Raw genomic sequence first — 13584 nt, forward strand, 5'->3', positions numbered from 1 at the left:
CTGCAAGGTGTGATGGGAATAGCCTTCCCCCTCCTGCAAGGTGTGACGGGAATAGCCTTCCCCCTCCTGCAAGGTATGATGGGAATAGCCTTCCCCCTCCTGCAAGGTGTGACGGGAATAGCCTTCCCCCTCCTGCAAGGTGTGATGGGAATAGCCTTCCCCCTCCTGCAAGGTGTGACGGGAATAGCCTTCCCCCTCCTGCAAGGTGTGATGGGAATAGCCTTCCCCCTCCTGCAAGGTGTGACGGGAATAGCCTTCCCCCTCCTGCAAGGTGTGACGGGAAAAGCCTTCCCCCTCCTGCAAGGTGTGATGGGAATAGCCTTCCCCCTCCTGCAAGGTGTGATGGGAATAGCCTTCCCCCTCCTGCAAGGTGTGATGGGAATTGCCTTCCCCCTCCTGCAAGGTGTGACGGGAATAGCCTTCCCCCTACTGCAAGGTGTGACGGGAATAGCCTTCCCCCTCCTGCAAGGTGTGATGGGAATAGCCTTCCCCCTCCTGCAAGGTGTGATGGGAATAGCCTTCCCCCTCCTGCAAGGCTCCCGGCGGGCCGGGTGACGATGAAAGATGATGAGCAGGTGGAAACTTCTAGCCCTGCACATTCAGCTGGACCACGCTGGGAGCTGTCAGTGAGGTTCATTTTGTGATGCTTGTGATTTGTGGGCAGGGTTAAGTTAAGCCTCAACAATCACTCATATTAGCAAATTTATTTAATTTCAAACTACACAAGTACGGCCCTATTGGTTATTTATCATAATGAATGATACCAGCAAAATGTCCACAATAAGTGGTCAGTTTGGCCGGTGTCGATCATTTTCAGTTTATCGTCCCAGGCCTGAGATGCTTCAATGTCAATATTCTATCCGGCTCCCTTTTATAGAAGTTAAGATATTTAATAGCCATTTTTATCCAGTTGACTATTTCTTACTGATGACTGAAAGTAACTGATGACTATATGAACTTCCTTACTTCACATTGTCAATTAGAGAGGATGTTAAATTGCTAGGATACGTATTGTGACTAAACCTAGCTGGGATATAATGATAGTACATCACTCTCAAAATGGCTGACATAGCTGTCAATGAAATACATCAGCGCAGGCAATCAGCACAGCCTCCCCAAGAGGCAGATCACATCCATCATGCCACAGTGACTGGCCGCAAGGCCAACGATGAACTAGTTATATCTGAGGGCACAGGAACTAGCCTGAGTCCCTCGTCTGTTTGTGCTGTCTTGACAACCGCTATGTCAACGTCACGCCAAAGTTGCACAAGACAGCACAAACAGAGTTGGGAGTCAGGCTAGACAGGAACGTCCCTCAGAGTTCATAGTGAGTTGATGAATGATGTGTGTAGTTGGCAACTCAATGTGTTTTTGAACTGCACACACTATAAAGAGACTCCTCTCAACTCTCTGGAAAAAGTTAGCCTGGCTATATAATACATTTTCCTGTATTCCAACAGTTTATTTTACAGTGGGGACTGAGTGTGTATTGTCATGCTGTCCTGCGTTATTGTTCTCCTGAGGTGGCTCTGATAGTACAGGCCACGCCGCATCTCCATGACAACCCCCAGCACATTGAAGATAAGGTCAGAGTTGATGGGAGCCCATTGAGATCTAAATCTATAAGGGGATAATTTCTACCTCCCCTAGCAGGCACTGTGAGGCCCACCTTTTAGTCTGTTTCTGGCAAGATGTATGTGTATGTGTCAAGGAGAGGTTCCGATGACAGCTGGGGACTGACACAATGGAAGCCTCGAATGTGCCTTTACCTCACCACACACGCAGTTTGTGTCAGTCCAGACACACTCCCAGACACTGAAACATTGACACCACTGCTACTCAGGAGAAGGCCAGAGGAAAAGCCTTCCCACCCACACACCCACCGCACTGCTCACTGATGGAAAACACAGACCCGCACGGAGCCAAGGACACATTGAAAGGAGTCTGAGATGTAGTTCCGTGGTTGCCGTGGTCGGACAGAAAACAGTCCCACAGGAGAGCATGCCTCAGTGAAGGTCCAAGCGAAGAACAGTATACTTCTGGAATAGAACGCTGGGTTTTAAAGGGGGAAAAAAATTAAGTGATTCTTTGAAAAATACAGTTCTCAATTATTTTCAGAGTTGACTGGCAAATGATCATAGAATCTTGACATTGTTTTGAATACTGCTATGCTCCTATCAGACCACCATTTTGATTCCCCACATGCAAATCAAATGCCTTGTCCTAAGGTACCAGAGCAGGTGACATGGTCACCCGGACTCTATTGTCATCCAGAATAGACCACCTGAGTCAAATAAAACCTACAATGCATTTTACTCTGTCACCTTGTGTCACCTATTGTTTAAGCTGTGGGTGATGTAGGTGCCAGTGTCCTCAGTAAAACTAAGTTCCTGACTACATGTCATCAGCTTTCCAAAGCTGTCCTGATGAAGGTAGATTCCATAGAATGACATATAGAACTATAGGATGTGTATGGTAGATGCTATTAGGGTCTTACTGGCCAATCTCTTTCAACTTGGAACTGTTAATACTTCATGTTCCTTTGTCAAGCTTTTCACTCTCTTCATTAAACAACAATCAACCAATCCCAAACTGACTAACCTGCCCCTGGGCACTTGAAACAAGTTAACCCCCCCCCTCTCTCTCTCTCCTTCCCCTCTCCTTCCTCTCTCTCTATCTCCACGGGGACAGTCCCAGACTCCTTAGGGATCAGTTCCATGACAGGACCATCTGGCCAAGTGTGTGTGTGTGTGTGTGTCATTAGGGGTAGGTTAAATTTAGCAGCGAGGCAGATATCTGCATGCCAGGTCCTATCTGTCCCTTTACCCCCCTCCCTCGCTCACTCTCCTTCCCTCCCTCCCTCTCTCTCTCTCCTTCCCTCCCTCTCTCTCTCTCTCCTTCTCTCCCTCCCCAGTCATTTCTCCCCAATGCACCACACTGTCCTTCTATCCAGTCCTCTATCACAGCAGCGTCTCATTCCCCCTCTTTCTGTCACTCTCTCTCCCAGGCGCGCTCCCTCTCTCCGTCATATCGGCGGGAGAGTGATTCACCCCCCTCCTCCTCCCTCATCGCTCGAACTGGATTGTACAGACAGAGGCAAGCTGAGGACACAGGAGAGGAGAAAAAGGGCTCGATCAGGGAAGGAGGACGTGGAAACACTACACACTGGATAACATTTCCTCTCTGCTGGCAGGGGGCTACAGAGCAACACAGTGACACTGCAGCAGTAGCAGCAAGCAGCGGTCTGGACTACAGCTTTGACTCACCGCTCTCTGAGGTAAGACTGGTTGTCAGCTACACGCTGCAGCTAAACCCAGAGAGGGAGGTCAAACTACATGGACTTCTCTCTCCCATGACAACCCTCTTTGTCTACAGTATTTCATTCAGTTTATCATGTGCATTCTGCAGTGTATGGAGACAGGCTGGTGTTGAGTGGGTGTTGCTGTGACGATGTTGTGGCTAATCAGACAGGGCAGGTAGACTGCATGAAGGGAACATGTAGTGACCACATAGACCACTCTGCTCACTGTTGTATTCTCAGTGAGGTCAGCTGAGGGAGTTGGTTTACAGATCCACTATCAATCCTATTGACTCCTGTTGATTTGACATCTTTGCATCATTACTGATGTTTTGGGTGCATATCTGCATGAGTATTGATGTTGTGTTTGTGTATCTGGATACAATATTGTACTGAAAAAAAGGTGCTGTCTAGAACCGAAAGGGTTCTTTGGCTGTTCCCATAGCATATCCCTTTGAAGAACCCTTTTGGTTCCAGGTGTAATGCTTTTGGGTTCCATCTTGAACCCTTTCCACAGATGGTTCTACATGGAACCCAAAAGGGTTCTACCTGGAACCAAACATGGTCATCCAATGGGGACAGCTGGAAAACCCTTTTGGAACCCTTTTTTCTAAGAGTGTAGATCAGTTTCTAGTCAAACATAATCCCATGTGACTGACTGCAGCTAATATGAACATATTTATCCATTGTCAACTGAGAAGTGCAGGAAGTAGTTACCACCTAGTCCACTGGGCAATAGTTACGTTAAGTTCTGATTACCTTCTAGTCAATTTCCTTACCACACATCAAAGACAAAGATCAACAAAGCTGGCCTATGGATGTTCTACATTGAAGTGGTACGGTGACAGCAGCAGGGTATTTCCTAGGGCAGCGGGTCCAGGCTCAGGGCCCTGTGCGTCTCATATCACCAGGGGGCTGTGGGGGATATGGAGGGGCCGAGCCAGATGGGGTTATCAGGCCTTCACCTAGCAGCTCCGTTTTGAACGTGTCGCCCCAGAGCAGGGAGAGGGAGGCGGGTGCCTGACCGTCATCAATACATTTTAGCAGCGACCAGATTCTTCTGGCTGTGCATCAGACTGGCGCAAACATGGCGCCCAAAACAAGCCCCTCTGTGTTTGGTCGTCATTTCTCAAGCTAGAGCAGATCATTCCCACATTTAGGGTAGCTCATTTAGTGGGTACAGTATGGTCAATATCTGACCCAAGAGGAGTCGGTCGTTCAGGGTTCCTAACCTAAAGACCATTAGAACTCCTTCAACATTGTTTACATTTATGTTATCAATTCCCAGGAGGCTCCAGGGTTTGGCATGGAAACCCTACAGTGGTAAAGCACATTGGAAGTTTGTGTAACATGAAAAGGACCACATCATCTTCGGTGACAGTACAGACCTTTTAGGTTGATCCCTCATTCGGCGTCAACGCCTACCTTTCTCCTCGTGGACATACTTTCTATAGTTCAGACTTTTATGTCAATCCCGCTAGTGTTAAAGTCTGAACATTTAGTGTCACCAAGGCATTCAGGAAACAAACAGCTATAGCGTTAGTCAGTGACTGCCTCTCCCCTCGTCAAACCTGCTAACTGTAGTTCAGAACATTATGTCAATCCCTCTAGTGTTGAGTCTGAACATTAGAGGTCATCAAACCATGCATAAAACAGGAATGGTCTGTGTCTGTCTTCCTTCATCTATAACATGACGAAGCTCCATGCTCTTCTCTAGACATGCCCCTGATAAGCCTAACACTAAACCTAAACCCAACACCCATCTGTGCTGTAAGCAAATATTTGACCTGACAGAAGGACACCCAGCAATGCTCCATATTAACTTTTAAAAGGCCTGAGACCCAACAGAGTGGTTTGTGAGTCCAAGCGACAGGCTAACACATACAACCAGGCATGACCTAAAATACTTTAAGAAATGAGGAGATGGGAAACATCATTGGATTCATATTAACGACCATTATGTATGTTGTCCGTATGTTGTCAATGGGCCGTGCGGTGCATTCTGGGTACAATCCCACAAGGAGTGCCCTCCTTCAAGGAGTCAATGGGAGTCAATTGGGAGCCAGCTCCAAAATCCAACATTAGCATGAATTTCGTAAACAATAAGCACAACATTACAAATCTTTTCTGAGATGTGAGATAATTAACTTGTTCTCTGTAGTATTATATAACTTTGAAATCGTGACATTTTGTACTTTTGAGGACAATAGGCAGGTTTCTCGACTCATTCACCTTTTTATTATTACATCTTTTACTTTTTTATTATTCAATTTTGATTAGACTTTAAGAAGGGATTGCTTGACGATTAGCTTAGCAACCGCATGACAACATGAACATGATTGGTTGACAGTCTGCTGGGTGGGGCAGCATAGTACTTTCCTCTATTCATTGGCCAATGAGTTTCCCATCTCCTCATTTCTTAAAGTATTTCTGGCATGGCGTGGCCTGTCCGTGGTGCCTGCCTCCTCAGGCGTTGTAATCTGACTGTAAGCCTGGGATGTGGTGAGACAGCTAGGGCCTAGGGAGGGTCTGAGGGTGTGTGGATGTGGTGAGACAGCTAGGGCCTAGGGAGGGTTTGAGGGTGTGTGGATGTGGTGAGACAGCTAGGGCCTAGGGAGGGTCTGAGGGTGCGTGGATGTGGTGAGACAGCTAGGGCCTAGGGAGGGTCTGAGGGTGTGTGGATGTGGTGAGACAGCTAGGGCCTAGGGAGGGTTTGAGGGTGTGTGGATGTGGTGAGACAGCTAGGGCCTAGGGAGGGTCTGAGGGTGTGTGGATGTGGTGAGACAGCTAGGGCCTAGGGAGGGTTTGAGGGTGTGTGGATGTGGTGAGACAGCTAGGGCCTAGGGAGGGTCTGAGGGTGTGTGGATGTGGTGAGACAGCTAGGGCCTAGGGAGGGTCTGAGGGTGTGTGGATGTGGTGAGACAGCTAGGGCCTAGGGAGGGTCTGAGGGTGTGTGGATGTGGTGAGACAGCTAGGGCCTAGGGAGGGTCTGAGGGTGTGTGGATGTGGTGAGACAGCTAGGGCCTAGGGAGGGTCTGAGGGTGTGTGGATGTGGTGAGACAGCTAGGGCCTATGGAGGGTCTGAGGGTGTGTGGATGTGGTGAGACAGCTAGGGCCTAGGGACGGTCTGAGGGTGTGTGGATGTGGTGAGACAGCTAGGGACTAGGGGGGTTTGAGGGTGTGTGGATGTGGTGAGACAGCTAGGGCCTAGGGAGGGTCTGAGGGTGTGTGGATGTGGTGAGACAGCTAGGGCCTAGGGAGGGTCTGACAGTCTGTGTATGACAGTGGCTGGTAAAACTTTAAATCAAAGATCGGGCTCATAGTAATGGAACAGTATCAAACCGTCATTACTATGAGCTGCCCTCCCCTCACCAGCCTCCACTGGTGTATGCCCAGGTTACATGTGAAGTCCCAGTAGGGGTGTACAGTATGTGTGGGATGAACAAGGGAGACAGGGGGGTGAGGAGAGAGGGATCAAGGAACAGCTGAATCAGCAGAGCCCAGGGATTTGGGCTTATAAATTCCATTGGGCCATTTGTGCAGAGTGATGGATTGGATGGGGTACTGATGCAGTGTTGACCCCATGGTTACCGTAGAGATTGTTACCTTGGTTTGGCACTGGCATGCTCTGCCGTCTGGTTCCTTCAGTGTGATTGACAGTTTGGGGGAAGTGGGGCAGTAATCAGTACATCAGACTGACAAGTATTAGTCACACCTCCTGCTGTCTAGAGCTAGAGGGGAATTGGGTTAGTGATCTGTTTACCTTCAGAGTTGTGTGTGTGTGTGTGTGTGTGTGTGTGTGTGTGTGTGTGTGTGTGTGTGTGTGTGTGTGTGTGTGTGTGTGTGTGTGTGTGTGTGTGTGTGTGTGTGTGTGTGTGTGTGTGTGTGCATCCGTGCAGGTATCAAATGTATACATGAACAGGTACAGCTGATGCTGCTGTGAGGCCAGATATGAAGCCATGTCTGCAGGCAGTGAGATCTTCACGTTACTGCCACCATCATTCTGTCTCATTAACGTGCTGTGAGGCCGTGGCCCCTAATACCAACCATGGCTGTAGACTCCTCCCTTCTTCCCCTCAGCCAAATCCCTTCACTAAGGGTTTAAGGGGGGCTGGCCGGGGTGTTTGCCAGGCTTCATCAACACTTCATCTGTCTCCTCATGACAGTAGTTGGATTCTGCAGTAACACTTCTTTGGCCCCAATTGCAGATGAACTGAAACCACACAGCGAGTTTCTTCAGAAAGTTGACACAGGTGTTGACTGCATTAAAACCGACATACCCCACAAGCTGCCCCTCCTACTGCTGTGGACATTGATACTGTGCATGCAGGCTTTTGTTCCAGCTCAGCACAACCACAACCACACCTACAGTACCAGTCAAAAGTTTGGATACACCTACTCATTCAAGGGTTTTACATAATTTTTACTATTTTCTACATGATTCCGTGTGTTATTTCATCATTTTGAGGTCTTCACTATTCTACAATGCAGAAAATAGTAAAAAATAAAGAAAATTCCTTGAATGAGTAGGTGTGTCCAAACTTTTGACTCGTACTGTACTTCAACAAATCCAATAGCACCAAGCCCTAGACTCACTGAACACAGTGTGTTAGTGCTGGACCAGGTCTTGTGGTTTGTCCATCATGTGGTTTGAGGGAGGCCATGGGGGGGGCTGGTCAGAGAGACTGGGGCTAGAGAGGGGCCGGGGTTGAGAGGGGGCTGGTCAGAGAGACAGCGGCTAGAGAGGGGGTTGAGATGGGGGATGGTCAGAGAGACAAGGCCTAGAGGGGCCAGAGTTGAGATGGGGGATGGTCAGAGAGACAGTGGCTAGAGAGGGCGTTGAGATGGGGGATGGTCAGAGAGACAGTGGCCAGAGAGGGGGTTGAGATGGGGGATGGTCAGAGAGACATTGGCTAGAGAGGGGGTTGAGATGGGGGATGGTCAGAGAGACAGTGGCTAGAGAGGGGGTTGAGATGGGGGATGGTCAGAGAGACAGTGTCTAGAGAGGGGGTTGAGATGGGGGATGGTCAGAGAGACAGTGGCTAGAGAGGGGGTTGAGATGGGGGCTGTAGGGGGGTTGACCAGTGCCAGTGGGACCCGAGCTAAGCACATGTAGCTCCCCAAAGAGCAGCGAGGTTGCTTCCTTTTTAGACCAGGTATCCTGTTTCCTCACAGAATGCCACTGGTGTAGTCTCTGGGAAAAGAGCTCTATATATATATATATATCTGAAGAGAAATTCTAATGTTGTTCACCCCCACATCTCCTCCTCCTTCTGCCTGCCAGCCACAACGTTGTGCCTTGCTGCACATTGAAGTTAAATATCAGCATGTTTATTTTTAATCCTCTATTTGTCATTTAGAATCACAGCATAGCTTCAAGCTGCACTGCAGTCGTTGTATCTGTGGGTTGAAAGAGAATTTAGAGCTGTAGGGACGTTTCTCTCCCCAGTTAGAGAATATGTAGGAAGGCAGAGAAGTGAGTTGTTTACTAGTCCCTCTTGAGACCTTCTGGCCTAGCTACTAGACTGACCATGAGCTCTGTCAAAACAAGTCTGCACTGCAGTATTTACACAGTTCAACATTCCTTTTTCCCTACAATCAAGTCAAATCACACAATGGTCTTTGGGTAGTGCGTTGTAAAAACAGCTGATAGACTCCTCTCACAGACAGGTAGAAATAGGTACACTCTTAGAAAAAAGTGTGCTATCTAGAACCTAAAAGGGTTCTTCGGCTGTCCCCATAGGGGAACCCTTTGAAGAACTATTTTTGGTTCCAGGTAAAACCCTATGCGGTTCCATGTAGAACCTTCTGTGGAAAGGGTTCTACATGGAACCGCATAGGGTTTTACCTGGAACCAAAAAGGATTCTTCTAAGGAGACAGCCCTTTTGGAACCCTTTTTTCTAAGATGTACAATCTTAGAAAAAAGATTTCAGGATGAGACAGGTGTAGGTGTAGTGGTAGTGATCGGGCTTAAGTAAACAAATATACACATTAAATGGTTGGTCTGATTGTATCCTGCTCAGACTCCTAAAGCCACAGAGCAGGCGGGGAGCATTGGCCACTCGCTGCGTCTATACACAGTACATTAGGCCTGGAGTGATGGATGAGCGTCCGTGCTGCATTAGACACTCAGCAGCAGATGAAAAGGCCTCATTTTAATGTCTGAAAGTGCCGTGCCTGTGGAATCCTATAGCTGGGGTGTTACAGGGTGAATCCCCAGCTTCTAAACTTGTCAGAGAAGGCTGGACCTGCTCAGCCTGAGGTCCAGACTAAGCCTGGTGTGAGACATATTGCTGGTGAGCTAGTGAATAAAGAAGGGATTAGGTTTTAGGCTGATTGGATGAACCATTTCTGGATTGAACATATACAGGGCATTCAGAAACTATTCAGACCCCTTCACTTTTTCTACATTTTGTTACATTACAGCCTTATTGTAAAATTGATGAACTTGTTTTTTTCCCCTTCATCAATCTACACACAATACCCCATAATGACAAAGCAAAAATAGATTTTTAGACATTTTTGCAAATTTATAAACAGAAATATATATTTAAATAAGTATTCAGACCCTTTGCTATGAGATTCAAAACTGAGCTCAGGTGCATCCTGTTTCCATTGATCATCCTTGAGATGTTTCTACAACTTGATTGGAGTCCACATGGGGTAAATTCAATTGATTGGTCATGACTTGGAAAGGCACACACCTGTCTCTATATAAGGTCCCACAGTTGACAGTGCATGTCAGAGCATTAACCAAGCCATGAGGTCGAAGGATTGGATAAGACGGCACAAGTACTGGGTTCCCTGCTAAATGTGAGCTAGTGAAAGAATAAAAGGTCATTGAGTTCCAATTGGTTAAAAACGGCCCCACTGGTTGCATTGGCCCTTGTTGTTGTCCCGTCTATGACATCACGTCGCTAGGGACGGTCATACTAAAAATGACAGAGAGCGTATCTTGTCACAGCCACACCTTGTGCCACTCTGGAATTCATCAAATGTCAGGAGCAATTATCAGGCTATTTTCTCCCCCTAGAACATGTTCCCCTCAACCGTTCCCTTCTTATTTAAGGCTACTGATTGACTGAGACATGTTACACACACAGCACTGGATATGAGCTCTGGCCTCCAGGACACAGTATGGTGCAGTGTCAGGCTGGCATGGGGCCCAGTACTGAGCTACCCATGAGGTGTGAGGAGGGTACAGTACATCGTCTGTCTGCCATATAGTCCAGTTAGACCCTATAACAAGCCTGGCTTAAGCTATGGTCTAATCTCTCTTAGACTGCAGCTTTTCTCCACATCGAAGTAGGGCACAGTGGTGTGGAACACTCAGATATAAATATATTTAGTAGAACAGACATGGCTCTATTACATGTAGAGTAAGGAATCTTGTCAGCTCTTTTTTTGACATGTCTACCTGAATGTGTTCCAAATGACCTGCTAGGTAGTTTTGGTAGTTAGGGGCTCGCTGTTGGTAGCTGTTTTGTTTATTTGGATCCTCATTAGCCTTTGCAGAAGCAGCATCTACTCTTCCTGGGGTCCACAGCTATATCAATACCACAACAGATCACTTAGATCTACAGCCATGCTTCGCCAGCTAATCATTGCCAGGAATAATCAACCTGGGCCCGGTTTCCCAAAAGTGTTGGCATTTAGGCTTACGAGCGTAACGATGCATCTTTCCTACAACGGCCGAAGATGTCAAATAGGTTTCCCAAAACACCACGCAGAGAGAATGTTCGCTAAGTGCGGCATTGAGGCCTGGGTTGATACTGATAGGATCGAAAGGCAACGCTGCTCTCGGATCAGCTTTCTCTATTCAAATCTTATGTTAACATTCTAATTATTCCACAGTACTGATGACAGATCAGCTCCTAGAAAGATATTATCACCTATGGCTGCAAATATTAGGCAGCTTATTATAATGCTTACTCTTTAATAATGCACTAAATCAAGATTTGGCACATCATTGCGCACATGTTGTTACACATCATGAAATATATTGAGACAAATTATAGACAGTAGCATACAAGTATCAAAATAGAACTAAATTGATTGAACGTTAAATGTATTGCAATATGATTTACATAGGCCTATAGCCTACCGTAGGCAACTTTGCATTTGTAGTCAACTTTGTTGTGGAGTTATCAGCAGTCACAGAGAGACAGATAAAACATGGGATTCTATGTTTAGCGGAGATCTTCTGTGTATAAAGTGACTTGGGAGACGCACTGTTCACCGGACATGCTACCTGTCCCAGACCTGCTGTTTTCTCTAGAGACAGCAGGAGCGGTAGAGATACCCTGAATGATCGGCTATGAAAAGCCAACTGACATTTACTCCTGAGGTGATGACCTGTTGCACCCTCGACAACCACTGTGCTTATTATTATTTAACCCTGCTGGTCACCTATGAACATTTGAACATCTTGGCAATGATCTGTTTTAATCTCCACCCGGCACAGCTAAAAGAGGACTGGCCACCCCACATAGCCTGGTTCCTCTCAAGGTTTCTTCCTAGGTTCTGGCCTTTCTAGGGAGTTTTTCGTAGCCACCATGCTTCTACACCTGCATTGCTTGCTCTTTGGGGTTTTAGGCTGGGTTTCTGTACAGCACTTTGAGAAATCAGCTGATGTAAGAAGGGCTTTATAAATACATTTGATTTGATTTGACTTAGCTTTTCTACGAGTGGTCTGAGGCGGTCGTTAGATTAAGAGCGTTTTCAAGTGCAACTTTAATAACGATGTTTTTGGGAAACAGCTCGGAGATTTAACAATGCTCCTACGATGCTTTTGGGAAACCGGGCCCTGGTGTTTTCCATCTTAGATTTGTTAGCGTAAAGGTTCAAATCTCCAAACAGGAGACTCCAGCCAGTGTTAGTCAATACATTACGGTCAATACAAGTGAGTGGTTTTAAATAGCCAATCAATTCCCTCTTTCCCAGCGAGTCAATCAATGAGGAGATGCTTAATGCTTAACTAATCACCATCAAGGGGGAGGAATGACATCAATTGTGACCTCGACAGCTGGTCAATGGCCTAATTGGTTACTACCTCAGCCTGCTGTGCTAGCAAATAACAATATGTGTTATTCTTAGTAAAGAGTTCAAAGCTTATTGAACTGATATTGTAGCTGTCCAAATTCTTAGATACATGAGATTTCAGTCTGACAGACAGACAGACAAACAGACAACTACCCTTGAGGGTCTGTTGTCGTGAGCAACAGTGAGCTAACATTAAGGGCCTCTCGGGTGGCGCAGTGGTTAAGGGCGCTGTACTGCAGGGTTTGGAAATCCTTGTCTCATCGTGCACCAGCGACTCCTGTGGCAGGCCGGGCGCAGTGCGCGCTAACCAAGGTTGCCAGGTGCACAGTATTTCCTCCAACAGATTGGTGCGGCTGGCTTCCGGGTTGGATGGCGCTGTGTTAAGAAGCAGTGCGGCTTGGTTGGGTTGTGTATCGGAGGACGCATGACTTTCAACCTTCATCTCTCCCGAGCCCGTACGGGAGTTGTAGCGATGAGACAAGATAGTAACTACTAAAACAATTGGATACCACAAAATTGGGGAGAAAAAGGGGTAAAATTAAAAATAAAATTTTAAAAAAGTATAAAATAAAAAAGAGTATACAAAACACCTGCTTTTTCCATGACCAGGTGAATCCAAGTGAAAGCTATGTCACTTGTTAAATCCACTTCAATCAGTGCAAAACGCAACTTTGGAAACCTAATGCTAAGGTACCAGAGGTCAATGAGATTCAACATTATCATCGGGGCAGAAAAGGTTGTAAGGTGTATTTTACACATGCAATTTACAAATAATGTACATATATTTTATTTACTTATATATATGATAAATACATTTTCCCAATATTTTTAAATATATTAGATATATATATTTAACCCCCTCCCCCGTAGTGGGGCGGATCGAGTGACCCTAATTATAGCAGGCAGCGGGCCGTTGGGCAAGCGTGGATTACAGAGAGATCATCCCACCTCAAGTCTGGGCACATAAACATACCTTTATTTAACTAGGCAAGTCAGTTAAGAACAAAATCTTATTTACAATGCCGGCCTATCAAAAGGCCTCCTGCGGGGATGGGGGCTGGGATAAATAAATATATGTATGTATGTATGTATGTATGTAGGACAAAACACACAACAAGAGAGACAACACAACACAACATAAAGAGAGACCTAAGACAACAACATAACAGGCCAGCAACACAACATGGTAGCAACACAACATGGTAGCAACACAACATGACAACAACATGGTAGCAACACAACA

The 13584-nt window shown here is 46.5% G+C and overlaps 1 protein-coding gene across 1 annotated transcript in view; it reads left to right on the top strand.

The window, feature by feature from the left end:
• The first annotated feature begins 3024 nt into the window (after positions 1-3024).
• The window catches only part of LOC139412863 (filamin A-interacting protein 1-like), a 69832-nt gene continuing 59272 nt past the window's right edge, over positions 3025-13584 (top strand). Inside the window, exon 1 of the mRNA XM_071159644.1 lies at positions 3025-3277. The gene's annotated coding sequence lies outside the window, so the exon portion shown is untranslated. The remainder of the gene's footprint in view (positions 3278-13584) is intronic.

This window comes from Oncorhynchus clarkii, chromosome 7, assembly GCF_045791955.1.
Source record: "Oncorhynchus clarkii lewisi isolate Uvic-CL-2024 chromosome 7, UVic_Ocla_1.0, whole genome shotgun sequence".
NCBI classification, from domain to species: Eukaryota; Metazoa; Chordata; class Actinopteri; order Salmoniformes; family Salmonidae; genus Oncorhynchus; species Oncorhynchus clarkii.